Source organism: Cyanistes caeruleus, chromosome 1, assembly GCF_971803275.1.
Source record: "Cyanistes caeruleus chromosome 1, bCyaCae1.hap1.1, whole genome shotgun sequence".
NCBI classification, from domain to species: Eukaryota; Metazoa; Chordata; class Aves; order Passeriformes; family Paridae; genus Cyanistes; species Cyanistes caeruleus.
In genome coordinates, this window is record NC_141701.1 from 120,416,589 (window position 1) to 120,435,278 (window position 18,690).

The 18,690-nt window shown below is 41.6% G+C and overlaps 1 protein-coding gene and 1 long non-coding RNA gene across 8 annotated transcripts in view; one reads left to right on the forward strand and one right to left on the reverse strand.

Moving 5' to 3' along the window:
- Positions 1–6,316, reverse strand: part of PALS2 (protein associated with LIN7 2, MAGUK p55 family member) — a 53,090-nt gene extending 46,774 nt beyond the window's left edge. For 2 of the 6 annotated variants that reach the window (XM_086853914.1, XM_086853906.1), the window contains exon 1: positions 5,906–6,134. The gene's annotated coding sequence lies outside the window, so the exon portion shown is untranslated. Of the gene's footprint in view, positions 1–5,905 lie in introns of all 6 variants that reach the window. The other 4 variants (XM_086853921.1, XM_086853925.1, XM_086853935.1 and 1 more) reach the window with 4 other exon arrangements.
- Positions 6,317–6,607: 291 nt separating this feature from the next.
- On the forward strand, positions 6,608–16,148 carry LOC147655860 (uncharacterized). Of its 2 annotated transcripts, none has more exons than XR_015277267.1 (2): positions 6,608–7,431; positions 11,987–16,148. It is a non-coding gene; the product is annotated as an uncharacterized LOC147655860 (long non-coding RNA). The 2 variants fall into 2 exon arrangements; XR_015277271.1 differs by having other exon boundaries at positions 6,618–7,431; positions 12,472–16,148.
- The last annotated feature ends 2,542 nt before the right edge of the window (positions 16,149–18,690 follow it).

Here is an 18,690-nt window from a genome sequence, read left to right on the forward strand (position 1 = left end):
TCAACTCTTCGGTGCTCTCATACCCCTTTCTCTTTGTGTATTTATGGCCTGTCCTCAAAACTGCCCAAACGTTTTTCCCCTCCAGCGACGGGAACATGAAGCAGACACGAGGGTTCTCAACCATCAGTCAGAGCAATTCAAGCACAGTCATTACTGCTGTGTGACCAGGTAATGTTACAGAAGAGCTGATTAAAACCCAGCAACACAAGTTACCTGTTTATCTTGCCTCCCAAAGCACAGTGACTCAAAGGTAGTGTGTCCATTTGACTCCTCTTGTGACAAGACACCTGTGAGATTATCGCAGAGCTAATGATGGACAACTCCTCTCACACAACAAGACTTACGCCAAGGTTGAATTTTATCCATGCAGCAAGTGGGCCACTCCACATAAAGCTATGAAAGAATGAAGTAAAATTCACAGAGCTGAAACCAGTGTTTCACTCGATAAATAAGCCTCAGTTGAACACTGATTTAAATACCACACATAGCAATGTACACCCAGAGTTTGTCCTCAGGGAAGATCATGTAAGGCAAATGCCAACTACATCAAGCAACAAGCTCCTGGAAGTTGTTAAAATACTACAAAGATTAAATCTGTATAAAGGAGCTTCACTGGTCAGAAGTGACTAAATCAAGCACTGCTCATCCCATTTTCCTGCTCCATACCAAATTTAGTGCAAGCAGCAGAGCCGTGACAGTAGATCTGAGAAGAGGGACTGTCAGACTGATTTGAATTCAGATGACTGAATGCCCTAGTGTCACACACTCCATGAACATTAAGTTTCACTTACCAATTTCTCCCTGCCTGCATGTTCTTTACCAAAGAATGAGTAAACTGAACTTTCAGTTGTTAATTACAGCTCCATCTAATGATCTGAAGAATGCGTGAGAAGCTGTAAGCAGCAGTATGACTACAGCAAAATTAATAATGTTCAAGCAATTTCTGTGCAGCAACTCTGAGCTTTGCTACAGCACAACAGCTCACAATACAGTAAACCAGAATAGCTTGCAAAGGAGAAATAAACTTTTCTCTCACTTCATTTGCTAGAACACAGACTGTCTTCCCAGTTTGAGAACTTCTGCTGCCTAAGCAGTTTCATCTTGCCCAAAAGAGTAAACTTCAACAGAGGATCAGGAAAGGCATGGGATGGAATTTTAATAAGATATGTAAAGGCTGACTTACCAATTGGCCCACTGACTTGTTAAAAAATAAATCAACATCACATAAAAAGTTGTTGATATGTTTTACATACAAACCTCTAACATGATCCCTGCAGTCAGATCTCTGAACAATTAATGATTGAACATGGAATTTTAAATTTATGGAATGGAATAATGGCTGATACATCTTTCTTTTATTTTCCTGATTTACTTGAGGACTCCTCTACCCTGTGTCACTAGCCTTAAGAAAAGACTTTACCCAATCTTTTTAACCTCAGTCTATTTACCCTCAATCTACTTTCCTCCATCCTGTGTTTGGATATTGCAAAAGGTATCACTTAAACTTTTCATTAATGCATATTTGACCAGTGGGTGGAGATAATTAGAAAATTATAGAATAATTAGAAACTAGAACTAGAAATAGTGGCAAACTATTTGAGTAGCCACTCTTACTACAGAAGCAATATTTGAATGCCAGAGCTCTTTCAGTAAGAAGCTTAAGTAAACCACTTTAAAATAAAAATTTAAACTTTTTCTTACATCCTAATTTTAATTATTTTAACAATACCTTGATAAAATGTTTTCAACCAAAATGTAAATGCTTAAGCTTATTTGAAATCAACAGTTGTGTCTCCACCTACTGGAAAGGTGAATTTAACTGAAACAGTAATTTGATCCTTTGGGATTGGGTAAGCAGAAGCTGCAAGAAGAGCAATGTTTTTGTGAAAGATACAAAGAACTTGTGTGTGTCATGTGTCACCAAGTTTTGTGTCCCTCTCCCCCAAAAACAAGTTTACAGAAACCTCTGTCATCTTCTGCAATAAGCATAGATTTCACTGAGTCCCTACTCTCCAACAGTTCCTTGTCAGAATGTAAAACCAGTCAATACTCTTAAAAAACATTTGCTGCTAATAAATCTGAAATGTCATCTGATTTCAGTATCTTTCTAATTTCCACCATGGTTTCATGAGACCTGGACACTAGAATGGGTTCTTTAAAAACTGATGCGTAAAACCCATGCAATGGTTGTTAATATGAAACACTGTTAGTATGAAACACCCTTTTCTATTAACCCACAGACCTTGAAAATAATTAGAACATGATGATAAGAGTATACAGCATCCCATTTTTCAATTCTTATTGTTATTATTTTACAAAGGTTGCAAAATTACTGTAACTTCAAAGACTCTAATTAACCCAAAATAGGAATGTAAATGTTTACATATGGAAGAATCCCTATCCTAACCTCTCTTTCTTTTTTTTTGGTCTCTATTACTCTTGTAAGAGTGACATCAGCCATAACTACAGAATTCAGGTTTGCTTTATTCTGAAAAAATACAATTTTAAGCCACAGGCTAGCCCATTACCATCACCATGCTTTGTTGTACGACAGTTTTGCTGTTGTATAACCTGAGATCCAACTGCAGATGCTTATAATGACCATGGAATCATAAGAGCCCTCTAACAGTACTTGTGACCAGCACATCTGTATTTCAGCCTGTCTCTCACATGTCATATTGAACTAAACTCACTCTTCTCCAGCACCCTGCATGAGCTTCTTCTCTTGTGGGGGACAGTAAAACCCCTTTTCTCTCTCACAGACTTGCCCTTAACCCCACCATCATATTCTACATTCCACACCACTATTTCCACACCTGTAGGTATTTCCACACCAGTAACTCCAATAGTGTCTGTCCCCCTCCAGTTGCAGGATGCTTCTAAAAATTCAGGTTTTTACCACATGTGCAATGCCAACCCTTCCAGGTTTTATCCATTCTTAGTTTAAGCACAGAACATTACGGAGAATTTTATTTTAACATATGTGAGCTTCTCATTCTTTCAGGTCTTGAGAGTATTATTCCTTACACATCTGCAGGGAGACTGTCACAATCCCAAGTGCATACCTGTCTCTAAAGAAAAAAGAATTCCTCCCACTTCTTCAGCATGAGAAAAGATTCACTGATCAGTGTCCTGCACAGAGGATCAAAGGGCACTCACAAGCCTGGGACAGCCACATCCAGTGAGAACTTTGAATCACCTGGCATCAAGTATGGGTTTAAAGCAGAACACTGAACCTTTAGAAAATGGCATTCAAACAAAAATTTCTACAAACAAATATATTTAGAATAACACAAGAATTCAGGGACTGAGCCACTGCACAAAGAGACTCATACTAAAGAGTCTTTTGCTTGTCATTTTGGTACTATAAAGTTTTCTCCAGATCACTGACCTGTTTCTGCACATAGAAATACCGAACACATGGACCTAACAGCAAGCTGGAGCTCAATGCTGACCGATACCTAGTGTTTGAGGATAATGCTCTGATCAAATCCTTAGCATCTTAAAATAAAGCCAAATTATTTGATTGATTACTTGTTTCCCTGCTTTTACTGTTGTCAAATATCAACAAAAAATGCCCAAATTAGTAAGTCATACTGTCAGGATTTCTGTTCCTTTCTACCTCCCTGAGGTAGAAACAAATTCAAATTCAAAAAAAAGGAAAATAAACATTACATTAAAATTTTATGCTCTAAATAAGAATTGTCCTAAAAGTCAGAGTTCTTGGAGATATTCATCCTAGTAACCTTTGTTAGGACTCTTTCATATTATTCAGGCACGTTTTCATTACTTCCTTTATTATTTTTCTTTTATTAAGATAAAGAAAAAGGAAACCATCATAATAGCTTCCACTATTTTTTAAAGGGGGAAAAAAGGCACAAGAAAGAGGTAGTACAAAAAAGGTCCAATTGCACATATGTTGTAACAGCTTTTCAGTCATTTTAGAGACTTGGAGTATGCAAGAATAGAGCAGCAGAACAGATACCATGCCACAGAGCTAGTACAGTATATTTGTCAATAATTTCCATATTAATTAGTTCTCAACAAGACAAGCTGAAAGAGCAGTGATCCATAAGTTCTAAAACAAAAGCAAGCATCCTGAATTCAAGGAAGCTGGATAGACAACCTTTTGGTTAGATGTCAAAGATTCCATTAAAAAACAAACAAGTAAATAAAAAACTCCAAAACCTAAGCAACAAAATAAAAACCTAGCAATGCTACCAGTGTTGTGATACCATACCTCAGTACTGCAGATTTTTCACAGCAACACAGATCTCAGGTAATTCATCTAGTGCAATACTTTGAGAACAAATTAAGGACACAAGATCATCAATCCCAAGCATTTCAAGGGAGGGAAGAGGAAACTAAAGATTAAAAATCCCATTTAAATGAGATCAAACTAGACTCCAATTGTCAGCACTTTATTTAAATAAGAATTTTCTCTATGTCCTTTTCAAGAAGGATTTTTTGGCAGATGTTGTATGGTCTGGCCACATGTCAAAGTGTTAAATGCCAACCACCTCAGCAGAAATAAAAGGAAACATTATGATGCTAGTGTCAACCCAACCTGTTTAACAGACACTATCTGTTCAGAAGAAGCATGCTAAGATTTCAAAGCCTCCTCTAGTCCGACATCTATTTTTAGCTGCCCAGTCCCTGTACAATTTCTTGCAGCCTCTCCTCCTCTCAAAGCCAAGTGGGAGAAGTTTAATGGATATAATCCTAGGCCTTCTGCCTCAAGATGGCCAGAAGATCTGCAACTCTCCTACAGCAAACCCATGTGCAGGGAGACCAGGTGTCAGAAGAGTGGTCAAACCTACACAGGAACCAAATACATGGGATAAACCTTCCCCCTCTGTTTTAGGAGCACACACATCTTCCCCCAGCCAGCAAGTTGACAGTAATGAACCACATAAGCATCAGAGCTTCACCAAAAGATACCAGCCGCCTCCTCTCAAACACCGAGCAACAGCCTAAGCCAGCTGCCTTTCAAGCCAAGACAGAAGCTATCCAAGCCAGCTTTGACCCCCGGACAACAGCAATGTCATCCAAGCACCTTCCCACCTACAATAATACTACTGTACATTGCACCTTCCTCAAAGAAACTCAGAGGCTACTGGCTTTTTTAACATGCGGTCTCCACCACCCAGCCACGCATGTTTTTTTTAAAAGCACTGATCCAGGTCGGCTCTCCTTCATCTCCATCAGATAGAACATCGCGGGAAGGGTGCAGATATTTTCCTGCATACGGAGCACAACACCACAGGCTGAACTCTGGTCCAAGCTCCGCAAATCCATCCCTGGTGTCTTCTCTCCTACGCCTACATCCACTTGCCTGTAGTACTCGTACAACGACCGAGGAGATGACAGCACTGCTGGAAACTCCTGCCCACCTGATCACAACCACATTTTTGCCCCTTTCCCCAGTCAGAGGCAGACGGAAGGGGAGGGTTGACTTCCTCGGGTAGAAAATAGGCAGGGAAAGGCCGGGGCAGAGATCAGGAGAGGAAAAATCACCCCAAAGGGAGAGAGGATAATCCCCGAGAAGCGAGGCTGCGGAGGAGCATAAACGCGGAGGGAGGGACAGGGACAGCGAACTGGGGGGATAATCCGGCAGAGAAGGGGGGAGATAATCCCCTCGGAGGGGGGAGGTGGAGGATCCCGAAGAGGGAGGGGCGGGAAACCTGATAATCTCCAGGAGGAGAGAAAATACCGGGGAAGGGGGTGGGGGAAGGGGGGTGGGCGGGTGGATAATCCGGAGCGGCAGATGAAGCGCGAGTCTCCCGGGGACGCATCCGGAGGCGGGAGAAGGAGGGTTAATCCCCGCTCTAGGGGCAAAAATCCCTCTTCCCGGACTCCGGCGCTGCCATGTTCGCTCCCCTGCAGGCCCGCCCGGCCCCGCTACCTGCGGACGGCTCTTCCCGCCTCACGCCACACGCACACGGGGCGCCTCCGTTCCCGCCGCCGGGTCGAGGGGGATCGGCCGGGATGACTGCGGGACCCCGCCTCCCACCACCATTTCCCCGCCGGCTGGGAGGGACGGGAGAAGCGAGCAGCCGGGCGGGTGAACCCTCCCTCCTCCGCCCTCCCCGCGCACGCGACCTCCCCGCCGGTACGGGAACTCACCGGCCGGCACCGACTCCCGCCGCTCCCCGTCCCCTCCTCCCTCAGCGGGCGCCGCTCGGCCCCATGGACGATCCCGGGCGCGCGGGGCTGCCGGAGGGACGGCGCGAGCCGGAGGTGCCGCCGCCGCTCTGCGCCCGCCTCGGCGCGCGCCGCCGGCGTGGCTGTGGCACGCGCTCCCGCCGCCGCTCCTCTGCCCCGCCCACCCCCGGAGAGCGCGCGCGCGCGCGGCTTCCGCGGCAGTGGCGCGCGAGCGCCTCTCCCGCTCCCGCCCGGAGCGAGCGCGCGCGCCTTTGCCTCGCCCCCTCCCACGCCCGGCATGAGTGAGAGTGAGAGAGTGAGAGAGTGTGAGCGAGTGTGTGAGTGTGTGTGAGAGTGTGTGAGGGGGCGAGAGGGGTCGGCGAGGGTGAGAGCGCGAGTGTGTGGGAGTGCGCGTGACTGCGCGTGTCCCCGCGCGTGCGAGCGCGTGTGCCCGCGTGTCACAGGGTGCGTGCGTGCGTGTGTGTGTGTGAGGGAGGGAGGAAGAGAGAGCGCGTCTGTGAGGCGGCCGTGGGGGTGGCGCAGGGCCGTGTGGGGACACGCGTGTTCGTGTCAAAGCACGCGTGTGTGAGGGCCGCCGTGGGTGTTGAGCGCTGGCCAGTGAGGAGGGAGCGCTGGCCCGTGTGCGAGCGTGCCCGTGTCCTCTCGCCGTGTCCCCGCCGGTACTCCCGGACGGGCTTCAGGCTCTGCCCGGGCCGGTTTGTGCTGTCCCCGGTCCGAATCCGGAGGGGACACGTGGCGCTGCCTGCTCAGTCGCCCAGTGTGAGAAATGCTAGCAGAGAAGTCACACATTTCAGAGGGGAAAGGGAAAGTGGGGAGTTTCCCCTGATGCGAATAACCTGCAAGACCACTTAAATGGAAATAACACTGGGAAAGCGATTTCCCCGCGCTTCTGGTCACTGTTTAAACATTTCGTTTGTCTTGAACGATGATTACAGAGCAGCTCTTGCTTTTTCTTTCAGGGGAGGCTCTCACCTTTGGATACTCGGGAATTAGGGAAATTTGGGTTGCACACGGTCAGTCCTGCATGCAGACTTCTCGCTAACTAAAGCTGGATTTTTTTTTTTGGTTTTCACCTAAGGGTAAAATTTGCTCCAGAAACGAAATGCTCATATCCAAAACAATCTGTCATTCCTCAGCTTGTTTTCATTCACTTATTCCTCCTCATATCGACTTTCCTGGAAATTTTTGAATCCAAGCATACGCTTTAACTGCAATCTGCATAATTCTGCTGTTTTAAGAATACCTGATAGCCCAGTGTGACATAAGGTAAACCTTCATAACAAGCTGTCTGCAATTCACTCTGGTTTTTTCTTTGGGAGCCATTGGGGAAAAGGGGAAGCTGGAGCTATGAGGGGGAAGAGTTCTAACTGAAAATCCACTGGTTACCCATTTTCCTGTTAATGGGTTCAGATTCTGCTTTCCTACCAGATAACGACTAAACTGATTTCTATCCAACAATATAAAAACCCACCAACAATATATTTAAAAAAAAATAAAACAAAACCAGCTGATATTTATGATTGGCATAATTACAGAAACTGTGGAACAGCAGCCAGCAGGTGAAAAACCTCTCAGATTGTCCAATAAAGTTGCATCAAGTAAATGAGATCCTGTGCACCTCATCTTAGGAAAACAGCATGTAAAATTCCTTTAGGAATTATTTTTACTTACTCTTCAAATTACAGTAGCTACCCTGTGCTGAGAGCTTCATAGGCATGTGGAATTATACATCCCCAGGTCCAAAAAGCTTACAGCCCTCCTGCAATTTCTCAGTAAAAAAGTCCAAATTGAACATATTTTTGGCAAATTACTTCACAAGCAGTTATCTTTTCCTTGTTAAACTGGAAAGAAACTTAAAATGGCATGAGGGATTCTAAGCAACATAATGACCTATATCACCCTTTCAGTGTTTGAACCCCTACAGCTATGATGGAAAAACTGACAGGCATAAAAAATCCTCACTTCCCAAAAAATGACTTTAGATTGTTTTCTCTCCTTTGCCTGTAATTTATTTTTTGGTGATACTCTAATTGAAACAGAGCCACAAAATGCATAAATGCTATCTCATCTTGTATTTCACAACTCAACATCTTGTTGACTTCTTCTCTTGCAGTTTCTGCATTTGTGAAAAATGAACATTATTCTATTAAGGAGAAAGGGTTGTAGCAATTTATGCTGACGTCTTTCATGATATCCTGACTGTACCTTCGTGGCCAATGGAAGAAAATTGCTTCACTGCAAAACTTAGAGGTTCCTTATTACAGTTCAGCTCAAAGCTTGAATCCAAACCTGTGCAATACAAGAGCCCATTTTTGGCTGCAACAGAAATATCTAAACATGAAGTACTTTGACTGCTCTACAGTCTTTTGAGCATCTTCCATTCTGGCCTCTGCAGCTGCTATTTGGCTATTAAAGCCCTCTAGGGAATTATGTCCCAAATGCACACACACCATTTTTTGCCCACTATTTAATCCATTTGATCCATTAAGGTCAAGGAAGAAATAGAGATGTATTGTTCTAGAGAAGAACTTAGAAATTGATGTTTACCCTCTATTAGGAATTATCATATCCTTTGGGCTTTTTGCTACTTACGTTCACATGCCGCTCATAGCAAAAATCCCCCGTACAAGGATGGTCCTTAGGACCCTGCTGGTGCTGTTCAATCTGAGAGCTTTGAACCATTCCCACAGTGCAAAAATGACCGTAAATCTCTTTTATCCATTTAATGAGCAATTACTGCACTTTAGCCAAGCCTCACCCTGTTCCCAGTTTGTGGCAGAGAAGGCAGGACCTGGCCAGGGCTGACTTATGTCCCAGCAATTTCTGGCCAGTGATCATGGTCAGCCAGGCATAGGTTAGAAGAGTGACAAAACCGAGTTTCTTTATGCCAGGGATTATCGCAGTCTCTGTCTAGCCACAGGATTCAGGCAGCGTAAGGGCTGTCTGGTAGGGCAGCCCCAGCCCTGATACTTTGGCACTGATTGATTCACATTCACTAGAACTAGAGTTATGACTCCACACAGCTTTGAACTCGGCCTTTGATGATACAGATCTCACTGGAGCGCTTTTGCTATGAAGTCTTCTCCTCCTTTTGTAAAGCTGCAGGGACCAGGGTGGCTAATGTACTGACAATTCTCTGCTGATGCTACAAGCAACAAGCTAGAAGCCTTTCTCCATGGTCTTCTGGTTTTGCTAGGGCTCCCTAATGTTAGGGAACCTAACATGTTAGCTCCCTAACCCTGACGTTAGAGGCGTTAGAGCAGCAGACATTCCAGTTTACAGAATGTGGAAATGAGGATGTAGTTTTCAGTCCCGTTATAGTTCTGGGTGTACACATGGAAAACAAAACCTGTAATTACCACCAGCACTTCCACAATAGTGGAGAGATTATCTGCTGGCTGGTGTCAACTGTGCCAAAATTTTCTTTGTCTTATTCTCTGCGGAACTCTGGGTCTGAATTCCGAATTCTCTATCACTGTTCTGATGGCTATTTTAATGACAGAATGAACAGTTGTACCCACAGAAGAGGTACTTCTTGGAGTTTGCTCCCCTTTCCATCTTTGTTGTGGCAAACTGGTGTTGAGTCAAGGACTTTGAGATGGTGTATTTTTTTTAGAAGGAGCTTTTAAGCTGATTGCTGGCATACTCAGCAAGTCCAGTGTTCCACACATTTTTGTTAACCAGTGTCTAATTTGGATAATCATTTATTATGATCAGTCTTGAGACAGATCTGACTTTAGAATACTTTTTTTTGATAACCACCAAAATGTGCTGTCTTCATGACCTGAAAAAGTTAATTGACAATGAAGTGTCAATTTCTTTGCTGTATTTATCACTATTTGGAGATCTTATGATGATAACTTGTTTATGTATCCATTGACATACCATCCAAAATATTTTTTACTAAGATTTTTGTGCCAAAGAAATGAGCTAGGGGATTTTTAATTATCACTATTTTAATTTATTTTTGGTGTGTAGTTTGTTTATATTTCTGTACGCAAGACATCATAGAATATTAAAAAAAAAAATCCAGCAAATCCAGCAAAATTTCTAAGAAATTACACCATTTTCCAAGCTATGAGTTACTTCAGAGTAACTCATTAAAGATCACATAGATAATTACAAATATTGACAGTAAAATAAAAACAGTTTTCTTTCAGGAGCAGGTGATCATACCCACAATATTTAGGAGAATATTTACATAGAAAGGTGGTATGAAAATATAAGAGCAAACAGTACCTACAGAGTTAAAAGGCTACATGTGTAATTCCTGTGCTATTTTCATCACTGAGGTCTGTTTGCATGTGGAATTCAACTCCATAGAAGGAGATAATGAAGACAAATAGTATGGCTTTATTTTTAAAAGGGGTGGATAATTTCATGGCAGCTTACAACATTGGTAACTGGGCAGGCTAAGATAATAAGGCTAATCAAATCTCATGCTTCACAGCACTTGTTCCCTGCGGGGTCAGGAAAAATCTTTCCACTGTATACAACACTATACAATTAGCAAGGTTATTATTGGGGAGCAGAGGTACAGCCTTCTAAAGCAACAAGCTTTTGCCATTATCAGAGAACAGAGGCTGTACTTGACCCAACAGAGAAAAGAGCATTATTTTCTTGTGCCACTTCTGCTCCTCTACACTGACAAGAGTTTTAGAATTACAATTCTTGTGATTTTTTTTAAAAAAAAACATCCCTGGAATGTGATTACCTAAGTGCATTACTGTCTGAAATTTGTCAAAAACTCTTCCTCCTGTGACTGCTAGCCAAATTCAAAAATAGCTGTCACTGACTGGACACAGGAATCACATTTATTAAGCTGTTGCAGGTTGCAAGTGCACATTTCCCTCTCATTAGGTCAGTAACGTTATAGAATTTGCATCTTTTCAGCAGCGTAGGCAGAAAAACATATAGTCCCAAATGATGATGAGTTTTTAGCTAGGAGCTGAAATGACATATTTTTTGAATATTTTATTTGGGAAGTACCCTTCATTTTCTTTAATTGCCTGAACATATTGTTGTAGGTGTTCTGTGTGTATACTTGTATTTTATTTTCCATCAGTGTGTGCATCAGAGAAATTATATTAGATGCAATTGAAAATATTTAGCTATTTTCTCTGCAAAATTTGTGTTCTTTATATGAATGTGAGAGTCTTTACGAGTTGCTGGGGTTTTTTCTTTATGAGGTGGGGGAAGCATGACAGCAGAACAACATTTTTTAAAAATCCATATTATGAAAAGAAGTCTCTTTTTATGAGCTATATCTCAAACACAAAGACAGTTATTTCAGAAGTGCTAATTATTTTCAGGTGACCTATACTTGTTCCCTGTGCCCAACCTATATGCATTCTCAACTCTCAGCCCACACACTGTTCAGAGCAGGGAAAAAATCCACCAAAACACAATCTCATCCCCATCTTGAAATTTGGGCTAAATGTTGAGAAAATCTAAAAACATAAGAAGAGCTTACATAAAGACCATTTCAAGACTTCTTCACAGGTGCAAAAGTGCTTATTTTTCTTATATAAGGGACATCTAACCCCTTTCTTTCACTAGAATGTGTGGCCATGAGCTGTAGAAGGTTCAGTTAAATGAAATTGAATCAAAAATAAATTTTTCGTTTCCTCCTTGAGTCTCAGTAACAAGTTCACTAAAGGATGTACTGTCTACAGTATCCTCCTGTATACAGTTAGGCACAAATAAGCCATAGAGCTGAACCAAGAGAATGTTCTGTTACTGAATAGCTGGGGTGATTTAATGATAACAGACACAGCTGTTTTAGGTGCTCAATGCCTTTTTTTTCCTCATTCTTCACTAGCAAGATCTCCCAGGCTTCTCTGCAAGAAGGAGAAGTACCAGCAGGAGATGAAAATCGTGGCAAGGATTACTTGCAAGAACTCAGCTCAAGCAAACCAGATGGTTTGAACCTGAAAGAGCTGAGTGGGCTGTCTGGTGTCTTTACAAGGCTGTTCTCTGGGATGTTTGTAAAGTAACAGAGATCAAAGAAGGTCCTTGACAACAGAAAAAAAGACAAATTTGCACCCAATTTCAGTTAAGTCCAACAGGATGATTTGGGAAACTACTGGAGGGCCAGACTCACTTAGGTAACTGGGAAAGTACTTGCTCCAGCAAGTCCTCTCAGAACACATTTCTAGACACATGAAGAAGGTGACCAGAAACAGTCAGCATGGATTTATAAAGAGTAAATCATGTCAAAATCCTGTCAAAATCATGAACAAGGCTGAAAAAACCTTAATAGACTACAGCGATGTTTCAGACACTGACTCTGTTCTTTTATCCAAGTTCACAGGTTTCAGTCTGGATGAGCGGACAACCGGATGGATTGGATGGACAGGCCGGCCAAGAGGGCAGTGGTTAGTGGACCATGAGGACAGTAGCAAGAACAGCAAGTGGAACACCACAAGGGTCTGTTCTGGAACATGTCCTGTTTCACATCATTAACAGTGACCTGGAAGAAATGTCACAGTGATGGTTGCTCAATGGATTTACACACGAGAGCAGGTTGAGGTACAGTTAAAATGCTGGCTGGGAGGGATGCCCCCCAGGAAGAGCTTTGCATGCTGAAGGAATGGGCCAACACAAACCCCATGGAGTTCAGCAGGGACAAATACCAAGTCCTAAATCAGAGGTAGACCAACTCCTTGCACTGATTCAGGCTGGGGGAAAATGTGTCTGTGTGGTTGGGCAGCAGCTGTTCTGAAAAGGCCCAGGGGGTGTTGGTAGACAGCAAGCTGAACATGAGCCAGGGGTGTCTTCCGGCAGCAAAAAAAGATCAACAGAAACCAAGGCTTTATTAATATAGGAGGAAAGTCAGTATATTTTTTTTATATAATTGCCCCATTACTTTTGCTAGACCACATTTAAATACTGCACACACCTGGGGAGATTTGGCACCCCCACTATGAGAAAGACATTGAATGAAGTAAATCAAGTTCAGCAGAGGGCCACCAAGATGGTTGGAGGCTGGAGCACTTGGCCAGTGAGGAGAAGCTGGGGGAATGGGACTTGTTCAGTCTGAAGAAGGGATGGCTTTGAGGGGAACATGACACTAGTCTGGCAGTGCCTGCAAGGAGGTTCCTGGGGGAATGGAGCCAGGCACCTCAGTGGTGCATGACTGAAGGATAAGAAAAAATAGATATAAATGAAACCAAGAGAAAATCAGTCTGTAGACAAAGAAAACCTGTTTCATAAGAGGAAGTAGTAGAGGTGTTTGCCAAAATAAGTCACATATTCTCCATTCTTGGAGGTTTTAAAGAGTCAGCTGGATAAAGCCTGGAGCATTATGGTATGCTATCATAGTTGTGCTTTCTTGGACCATTAGGTTGAGCTAGAGACCCCCTGGGTTCCCTTCCTATCTGAATTAATCAATGATACACTGACTCAATGAATTCACAGGAACTTTTTCTACAATGAATAAAGGTCTGGTATGTATCGTTTATTCAATACAATGATAAATTATACTGGGAGCATGGACCAGAATCCAAGCCACAACTGCCCAGCTGTGCAGTAACAAGCTGGCTGTAGTTCCATATTCCCCACTGTTTGCTCTCTTCCTGGCCTCACCGACTGTGCACTTTTGGTTGCTCTGCTTCAGGTAGAAAGCTTGCATACTTGGAGTCTTTTTTGGCCACCAAAAAATATCTTAGTTTTTTTCCCTTTCCATAGCCTCCTTCCCAGAGAAAGGGCCCCCCAAAGTGAAAGAGAAGAATGACAAGATTGTGAAAATAATACTTATGAGATGTCTTGACAAGATATCCTTATATGAAAATAATTTCTTGGAAGAAAATGTAGAAATTCTCAGATTTCACCATTTTGTCTTCAGGCACACAAAGATGAAATTCCAGAAAAACAGAATACAGACATTTTCATTTTCCCAAAGGTTTCCTTTACATTGCCAAAATGATGTCATTTACACACATTTAAAAATTATTTTACACTATGTGATAGCTGTAAAGGGACTGTAGTTTAAAGAAAAATCAAGTCCCAAGAAAATTTTGTCACATTCAATAAAATCAGAGTACCAATGGAGAGGATTTTAATTAAAAACTTCAAATAAACTCCAGGGAATCAAATCATTTGTGAACCTAACCATATCAGAAAAGCCAGAGCTCAGCAGCCTACATGAGTAGACTCAGCTCATTTCCTAACAGTGTTCTCCTTATAAAAAGTCTTGCCAGAGAGATTCTGTATCCTCATGCTTCAAGGCCAAATTAATAGTCAGCTGAGCGCAGAAAGAATCATCCCTTACAACAGAGAAATGAACTTTATATTAGCAGCTTCTACTGAAAAATCCTCTTCCCTAAATTGTTGTTGTAGCTCTGGCTACAAAAGACAGCTCCTTCCCCAAACTCTTTGGCTGCAAATCTTCTCAAGACAAAATACATCGCCATTCATTTCTCCAGCTCAATGGGATGCCAAGAAAAAATTGTGTCTCCACTGAAAATCTAGGAGAAGATAAACAGTGTCAGTAGGAAGCACTGCTGCCTGTTCCCTGCTATCTGCCATAGCAAATTAATTTGATGGAACCCACAGGTCAGTCTGGGAAAGATATGACAGCAGCATCAGAAGACACTTTGCTGTCTGAATGAGGAAATAAAGACCAAGTACTGAAGAACAAAATATGAGGTGGTTTTAAAAGGTACATGGATTGGAAAGGAGAACAAAGAGGAAAATAACTGCTGATGAGGTATTTTTCTTTTTAGAAAGGACTCATTTTACTCACAACCATATTTATGCATCAAATTCTTATGACGAATATGATACCATGGGAAGAGCAGTTCAGGAATTGTTCTGCCAGTATTGATTTTACATAACTTCCATTTCCTCTTTAATTTTCAATGTTTGTAAAACTATAATATGTAATTTTAAGAATTAAGCCAATCCTAAAAGTATTTGAAAGAAATCTAATTATGGCCTCTACAGCAATCCAGGCTTTAAAAAAATAGACTGTAGGCACATGTAACACAATATCTCCATTTAAAGACTAATTGCTTATAGTGCATGGTCTAAACAGACCTCAAATCTGTATTTTTTGTTCCTGCAGTTAATTTCTTTCACAAAATTACTTATCATTTGAGAAAAGTTGGCTTGTAGGACTAATAGTATCCTTTTGTTCTGAGTTTTATGTCCAGTCAAAACACCATTTTTGCTGTGGAGTGCATTTTGGAAAGCCAAGGGAAAATACGGCCTCCTGAACCTCTTTGTGCAATTTATTTTGGTGAATGGGGATGGTTAGAATACAGATGTATGGAGCTGTACAATACAAATCTGTCTGTGGGAGCTACAGGGAAAACTCTCATTTCCTTTGCCTCAGACAAATTCCTGGCAGAGGAGGCAACTGAGAGCAAGCTAATATGGGGCAGCACCTGCCAAAGGTGAGGCACAGGCTAGTTGCTTTATGTTTCTCACAGGACAAAGGCTGTTGGCAGGGTTGATTTTCTGTTCATTGGCTAAACTCTCTCATGCAAGATATTGCTCTTGCACATTACCTAGGAAATACAGTAGAATTTCCATCATCATCATCATCGGTCTTTGAAAACCTTCAGACCCTCACAGGTATGGTTCTTCTTGCCTTGACAACAGGGACAAGGACTGTTTGGTGTTTGGCTGTTTGGACCTTTGCATTCCTAGTTCTCTGTCACTTATAAAGAATCATTTATAAACCAAAAGGAAGTTGTTTATACAGTGTTTTACATTGCACTGGATTATTAAAATATCTTCTATGATCTTTTGTACAAAGTAAATATTTTGAAGAAGCTGTAATATATAAAAGTACTAATTTTTTTACAGTATTTATCAACAGTATACCCTTTGCCTTCTTGTTTTTCAGACTCATCTACTTACATTTAAGAGCCATAAAGGAAGGATTATTTCCATTCTGTGTCTGAACATTGCTTAATCTATTAAAATTCCACTTCTTGTTGGCCTCTAGGCACTGCCATGAATAAAACTAGCAAAAATAGTAAATTATGATTTCTAGTTTTTATAAATATTACATACAGGGTCCTCATTTTTGTTTTGACTTTAGATTTTAGCAGACCCCCTCCTAGGTATTCCAGAGGATTTTTATGCCTTTCAAAAGCTGTGTACACATCACAGGGCTTCTTCTCTACTTCTTTAATGTTTTACTAAAAATCAAATGGTGTGAAGTTCAAGACTCTTTATTAAAGCAAAATTTAGAAGCAGCAATGCCAGGAATACACAGCTGAATTAGTCCTGTCAGACAAGAGTAAAAATCCTTTTTTTTCTGTTAACAGACTACCACAGATTTTTAGTAGCACTTCTTTCTTATCTGGTTTCTACTCATTAAAGAAAAAAACCCAAAGCAAACAAAAAATAAATAAGTCTTCCATCAAAATTGGAAGTTGGCAGCAGTAGTTTCCCAGGCATAAGATTACTCAAAACAAAAGTAAATAATACTAGGTAGCTGCCTGCAACCTAGTAGTATTGGACTTCAACCTACTAGGGACCAAATTACTTTATAAACTCTCATACATGTTCTGCAGTGATACTATCTATTTGTCTATTAGTCAATCACTGGAATCTGGAGGGGAGAAGGGAGAAGGAAAGAGGACATGCCATCGATATTCAACAGTGCACAGCTGTTTCAGAAAAAAAAAATAAGAGAAGTAAAGGAAATATGCAGCTCTAGGCTGAATTTTCGAAGGTGGTGTACACAGAATTTGGCCAGGTCACAAGGCCATGTGATTTCTTCTAATCACAATCTGATTGTTGTTTCAGGTTTCTGAATTTATATCTCATCTAGATTCCTATCTGTGCGCTCAAAGGCAGGACAAAATTGACTTATGGCAAGGCCAGGTACAAGCATTCTACACATGCATCCACTCTCAAATCACCAGTACCATTGCTCACAAGAGTTCATGTTTACACACACTACTGCTGGTAAAGCCAGTGGTTGGGGTTGTGTGACTGCTTACATGCTCATTCCTCAAGCTGGAAATTAATTGCATTTAATTAAATGTAAAGTAGTCAATGTCAAAATCAGACTTACAATGCCAAACCCCAAATGCAGGTATCAGCTCTTAAAAAAACTGAAGTAAGTTCTTAGAGGTTTGAATCCATCCAAGGCTCATATTCTTTCCCCAATGAAGGCTGACCTCTGCCACTTAGAGAAAATACAGGCCTTTTCTGTGCCCTTCAACAGTCTCAGGAGTAAGCCAACTTTAGAAAGAAAGGGGTGTCAAATCATCATAGGGAATATGGCATAAATTATCCCTTCCAGGGTGAGAAATGTTTCTATCTTGAACAAAAGGCCAACACAGAGCTGTCAGTCCCTACTGGGGATCCATCCTGTTGCCACAATATGCAGCTGTCTTCTCTCTTTCACTCAGAGAAGCAGAAGGGAGCATATGGTTTTGTACATTTATCTTCTGTGGCATGACCTTTTTACCTCTGCATAAGGGAAAAGGAATGTTGAGAAAATCCTACCTTTTTAGTGCTGTATTAATCACTGAGTGCAAATTCGCAATCATCTAAACTAAACACTTGAGTTTGACTTCTATTTAACAGAAATCTTAGCCCAGCAAATATGATTTCTGATTATCACTTACATTTTCAGGGTACTGTATTAAAATGACAGCTGTAAAATATCATTATAGAGTGCACTAGAAACCCTCTCCTTTTATTGCAATCTATTTTTTTCCATAAATAGGAGAATGAAGTCATTGAAATAGATATCATTAAAATGGATGTTTATTGATAAATATTACAGAATCAAATTACTATAGGAGTAGCACACAATAAGACATATATTACTTGACCATTAGTTAATACAGTTTTGGGTAGCTGAAGTTTGCCAATCTGGAGCTTTTTGAAGCACAGTAGGTGCATTTTAATAGGCCATTAAAACATGGCATCTTGTGTCTTTCTGCAGTATATTATGGAGTGAAACAAGCTGCATTTCACTGAGAACATATTGCCTGCTTCTGGCCTAAAAAATGGATGAGAGCACTGTGTTCCATACATGTTGGGAGAACTGGCAAATTGTGGCATTTCTCCCTGATGACACAGAACTTCATGGAGAGTTGTGAGTCATACGAGGTAGGAATCTTGCCTAAACTAAGACATTTTTGACACCGCAGGCAGCCTGTGTGGTGTCCAGCTGTCTCTCCAGAAGGTGCCAGCCTTTTCTAGATCTTCCTTCAGCTTCACTGCCATTTCTACACAGATGTCTTACATATTTGATATCATCTGGTGGATTTCATATGCCGGCTTGTTGGCATATGAATGACTGCCGTTGCAACATCTACCTCCCATAATAAAGCAGCTAGACTAGTACATAAATACTTCAGCCATGAGCTAGGGGTAGAAAGACATATGGATATTCAGGTGGATAGGTAAGCTCTCTCCAGACTTTCCATGGAGCTTTGCTGTTGAGGTATTCTCGTTCTTCCCAGATGATAGGAGATAAGTAACTGGGTTGCTCTTGGTGCAGCTGAGTTGGCTTAGTCAGCTGATGCATTTCTCACCAAGACCTTCTGC